Here is a 6,000-nt window from a genome sequence, read left to right as displayed (position 1 = left end):
CCTGCTTTTTCACTTGTACCCGTGACATTGAGCAGTTCTCCAGACCTCTCAGAGATGGTTTCTACATCGATAAGCTCCCATATCACCATGTTAGTGAAGATCGAATGAAAATATGTGTGCTTTTTATCCACAAAGAGCCACACTTGTACTTGCAGTTGGTGATCTAACCACCCTTAGAGGCAGTCTAGAATTAAGACCCCTCCAAGGGGTCATTAAATGTAAGCAGTATTTCAAACAGCACTTAGAATGGTGCTGAGCACGTAGTAAGTGCTCAGTGAAATCTAGCTGTTACCATTATTAGTGATATCACCAAGTCTTTATATTTTAAGTTTATTTGTTAATTTTGAGACAGTGTGTGTGTGTGTGTGTGTGTGTGTGTGTGTGTGTGAGAGAGAGAGAGAGAGAGAGAGAGAGAGAGAGAGAGAGAGAGAGAATCCCAAGCAGGCTCTGCACTGTCAATGTGGAGCCTGATGTGGGGCTCAAACTCACGAACCATGAGATCATGACCTGATCTGAAATCAAGAGTCAGATGCTTAACTGACTGAGCCACCCAGGCACCCTGATATCACCAAGCCTTACCTCTTTCCTTATGTGTGAGGCAGGTGGTGATTGCTAGAACTTTTTAAAGCTGATTTTATTTTCATTAAAATGATGTATATGTATGAGTTTAAAAAGTCAAATGGTACTAACAGCCAATGAAAAATAGCACTCCCCTTCATCATCCCTTCCCAGGCTTAGTCCTCAGAGGCTACCCTTTTCTTGAATGGTTTCTTGTGATACTTTACCTCCATATGTTATGAACAATATACAGTGATGCTATTTTTTAATACAAAAACCTTAGAATTTTCTACTGACTTCCCCTTAGGGTAGATGAGGATTTAGCCATCTTACTTTTTATTCTCTTCATTTCCCTCCCCCAAATATATAAAAGTCTTCAGAGAATAGTATTTATTGATTTTTCTCTTTTGTGCTTTTTGGTTTTTTTCTCTGGAGTTAATAATTGCCTGATGCTTCTTTGCTTAGTTTTCAATATACTTGTCACTAATTTTAACCAAATCCAGCAGCAGGTTTACCATATGCATCTCAATACTATTTCTAAACATTCAAACTCATCAAATGAGGCTCCTGGAGTCTTCACTGTGATGCTTCCATCTAGATTGGTTGCCTTGCTCTGCTGCATACCCGATACACCAACAGGGATTTTGCCACTCTCTCATGTTGGGTCCCTTGATCCCAGGAGCCTGTTTTCCTCTGTTTTTGCATTTACCCATTTTTGTTGCAGCACATCTTCCAGTAGCTTTCCAAGAAGGCCAGTGGTGGTTTGAGTTCTGAACTGTTGTATGTGACCCTTCTTTTTGTCTTCATAAATTAAAAAAAGATTAAACATTTTATTGAAATATAATTTGTATACCACAGACTTCACCTATTTAAACATATACTTAAGAGGCGCCTGGGTGGCTCAGTCAGTGAAGCATCTGCCTTCGGCTCAGGTCATGGTCTCCCGGTTCGTGGGTTCAAGCCCCACATCAGGCTCTGTGCTGACAGCTCAGAGCCTGGAGCCTGCTTCGGATTCTGTGTCTCCCTCTCTCTCTGCTCCTCCCCAGCTCACACTCATCATCCCCCAAAGCAAGCTTGTACTTATCAACAGTCCCTGCCTACTCTCTCCTTGCCTTGGGTTTAGGTAATCACTAATCTGCTTTCTGTCTCCACTGATTTGCCTATTTTGGACTTTATATAAATGGGATCGTACCCACTTAGGATTTATGAAATGTGTGCTATTCTTTGATGGTTCTTTCACCCAATGTAACATTCTCAAGTTTCATCCATGTTGTAGCATGCATCAGGACATCATTCCCTTTTTATTTTTATTTTTTTTAAATATTTATTTTTGAGGGAGAGAGAGACAGAGTGTGAGCTGGGGAGGAGCAGAGAGAGAGGGAGACACAGAGTCCAAAGCAGGCTCCAGGCTCTGAGCTGTCAGCACAGAGCCCGCTGCGGGGCTCGAACTCACGGACTGCAAGATTGTGACCTGAGCCGAAGTACCTTTGCTTGTGCATTTGTCAGTCGATGCACATTTGGGTTGCTTCCACTTTGAGGCTGTTATCAATAGTGTTGCTATGAACATTCATACACAAGTTTTCGTGTGGACATTTGTTTCCATTTCTCTTGGGCAGATGCTTAAGAAGTGGAATTTCTGAGTTAACAGTTTCTGCATTTCTACCTGTTATCAGATTGACCGAAATCTCTCTTCCCTTATAGCCTCCTTTCCCATGCACCTTGTCCAGGTGAGTTTATACCTTACTATAAAAATATAGCTTCCTGTTTTCAATGGCTTTTCTGTCACCTTAGTGGAATTTTGGGAGGGAGGAGATCAGGATTCTCTTGGTTCATTAACATGTTTCGTTGAGTGCTTATCGTGTGAAAGGCTTATTGTGTGCTGTACGGAGAAACAGACAGCAAACATAATAAGTAAAATGTAGTACACCAGGGGCACCTGGGTGGCTCAGTTGGTTGAGCGTCCGACTCGTGATTTCAGCTCAGTCCGTGATCCCAGGGTCATGGGATTGAGCCCTGTGTTGGGCTCTGTGCTGAGTGTGGACCCTGCTTCAGATTCTCTCTCTCTCCCTCTCCCCTTGCCCCTCCCCCCCAATACAATAGAATAAAATAAAAGTAAAAAATAAAACTCTGCCTCCAAAACAAACAAACAAACCCGTGGTATGCTAGAAGGTGATACACACCTTGCAGAAACCCATGGCAGGGATGGAGGAAAGGGGGTGTGGAAGTACAGGGGGTAGAGTTGCCATTTGAAACACTGATGAGGCAACATCTGGACATGAGGAAACTGAGGGGGTGTGTGCGACGCACATACCCAGGGCGGTGTATTCCAGACAGAAGGAAACAGCCAATGCAAAGGTCATGCAGTGGGAGTATGCGGAGGCCTTTGAGGGATACGGAGGAGGTTAGGTGGGAGCAGAGGAGTCGGGAGGCAGCCAGGGAGACCTGGAAAGGAGGTCAGGAAGGAACGGAGGTCTTGGTCACGTGGGGCCTTGTCGGTCTTAATAAGGTCTTGGGCTTTCTCTTGGGGCAACAGGAGGGGCCCCAGTGCAGTTTGAGCAGAGGGTCAATGTGGTGAGACTTCCTTTGTTTCAGTGATCCCTCTGGTTGCTGGGTTTATAACAGACGACAGGGAGGCGGAGGCAGGGGGCCCTGTGGCAGCCGCTGCTCCGATCCTGCAGCGGTCCTGCCCCGGACAAGGCGCTTCCATGGAGATGGAAAGGGTGAAAGCATAGACTTCCCGGTGTCTTTGGGAGATAGAATCAGACATGACTCCCACATAGTGTGTCTGAGTAACTGGAAGGATGAAGTTGCCCTGAATTGAGATGAGAAGGCTGTAGGGTGGAGCAGGTGTGGGCTGGAAGAGGAAGATCCATTCTGGACACGCTCAGTTCGAGAAGTCTCACTAGGCATCCAAGGGAAGATGCCACGCAGGCAAGTCCAGGCCAGTGTGGGAGTTCTGTGGTATAAAAATGGGATTTGGGGCGCCTGGCTGGCTCAGTCAGAAGAGCATGCAACTCTTGACCTCGGGTCATGAGTTTGAGCCCTATGTTGGATATAGAGATTAAATAAACTTTTTTTTTTTCAACGTTTATTTATTTTTGGGACAGAGAGAGACAGAGCATGAACGGGGGAGGGGCAGAGAGAGAGGGAGACACAGAATCGGAAACAGGCTCCAGGCTCTGAGCCATCAGCCCAGAGCCCGACGCGGGGCTCGAACTCACGGACCGCGAGATCGTGACCTGGCTGAAGTCGGACGCTTAACCGACTGCGCCACCCAGGCGCCCCTAAATAAACTTTTTAGAAAATGGAATTTCCTATGGACATGGGTGATTATGATGTGTTGCGTAGGTTCATCAGTGGTGACAGATGTATCACTCTGGTAGGGGGAGGTTGATAAAGGGGGGCTGTGCACATGGAGGGTCAAGACATATATGGGAACTCTTCTGTATGTCCTGTTCAGTTTTGCTGTCAACCTAAAACTACTCTTAAAAAAAGTCTGTTTAAAACAAAAATGGTATTAAAAGCCATGAGACTCGACGAGATGATCAAGGGAGTAAGTGTGCAAGAGAAGAGCTCCAAAGACTAAGGGTACGGTGCCCACTTGTAAGAAGAAGGGGAGGACGTGGGAGCAGCAAATGTGGCAGAAGGAAAACCAGGAGAGTGGCCCAAGAGGGGCGTAGGGGGGAACAGGCTCCAATCTCTCAGGAGACGTAGCACCACATCCTCGCTGAGGCTCTCTGGGCCTCAGTTTCCTGATCTGCAGGGTAAATACCCTGACCTCCAAGGATCCCTCTGGCTGTGATATGCCATGAACGTGTGACTTAAAATGCAAGGGAGATCAAACATGGGAAAGGCCGTTGGCGTCTGCTTGCTCCTCCGTGGGGAATGAAGAGTTTAAAGACAGCAACACTGACACTGTAAACATACGGGTTTAAACACTGGTAGATTCAACCCCGTAGAGATTTGGACCAGTTTCCAACTGCTGATTTTTCTCCCTGATTTGAAATTTTGCAAAACTAGAAAATGTAACGTGAAAATTAAAACCACCACTTAGCCTATCTAGAGATAAATGCTAGTAACATTTTCGGGGTGCCTGGGTGGCTCAGTCGGTTGGGCGTCCGAGTTGGGTCAGGTCATGATCTCGCGGTTGATGAGTTTGAGCCCCGCGTTGGGTCTGTGCTGACGGCTCAGGGCCTGGAGCCTGCTTCTGATTCTGTGTCTCCCTCTCTCTTTCTGCCCCTCCCCCGCTCATGCTCTGTCTCTCTCTGTCTCAAAAATAAATATAACCATTAAAACAATTTTTTTTTAAATGCTAGCAACATTTTGGCATAGTTTTCTGCAAGCTTTCAATCCATAACTGGACTGTATTTCCTCCTCTTCCCTGCTGAAAATTTTCTCTATATTTGTATCCTGATTTTTTTCAATGAAAAAAAAAAAAAAACCCAAAAGCCAAAAAAACCAGTACTTACAACTGTTAAATATCCCATCATAGGAATGTACGAATGTACTGTAACTTAGTCACTCTGTTAATGAGCATTTAGGGCACTACAAATAGCATTGATAAAAAAAAAAAGTTAGGATGTTCAACTGTACACATAATCTTTGCACCTCTTAGTCTTTCTTTGGCATAAATTATCAGTTGTAGAATTATTCACTGGTCCCGTGGGCATAAACATTTTGAAAGCTTTTGTACATGTTGCCAAATATGCATCTTAACACATCTGCGTCTCTTGCCTTCCAGAGAGGTTGTAACAATTTACTTTCCTCTATTCTCTGTGCCTGTCAGTTGCATGACACTGTTACTAACCCTGCGGATTCCCCATAATTTCTTTAGAAAATGCCACTTTTCACTGTGTATAGGCTAAAGTTTACTAAAGCAGCACTGTAAGGGGGAGCAAGAGTAATTCAGATTCCAGTAAATTCTTGTGCCTACATGCGCTGGGCACTTTGCCAGGTGCTTTCTTGTTTATTGCTAGCGAACGCCACACCCTTAGAATGTAGGTGGCATCCTTCCCTTGTCCAATCCCATGAGGCCGTTTTTGAAGACACACAGCTGGTTGGCAACATGCCCAGGACTGGTACCCAGGTCTCTTGACTCCAAGTGGGGTACTTATCTATTTATCATACTGTGTACCTCACCTGCCTCATATGGCCTAGTATATACTCTTTATGAGAGACTCTAAAATATAATCTGTCTAGTAAAATAGATGAGATGCTACAATACACTCACAGCTTACTACTTTTTTTAAGTTTCTGAGTAGAACAAGAAATCACATTGAACTCTGAAGTCAATGATCACTCTGACATCCTAGGCTCTTCTCCGTGCCTGGCCAAATGAGGATTCAACCAAAGGTGGGACCAGTGGGGGTAGGGAGGGGCCAAACCTCTTGTCCTCTTCTTGGCCAGATTTGAGAAGCCTTGAGATGAGCTACAGACAGTGAG

The sequence above is a fragment of the Puma concolor genome, chromosome D2 (assembly GCF_028749965.1).
Source record: "Puma concolor isolate L17-30 chromosome D2, mPumCon1.1.hap2, whole genome shotgun sequence".
Classification (NCBI taxonomy): domain Eukaryota; kingdom Metazoa; phylum Chordata; class Mammalia; order Carnivora; family Felidae; genus Puma; species Puma concolor.
The sequence above is the reverse complement of the archived record's forward strand: the minus strand, read 5'-3'. Positions refer to the sequence as shown.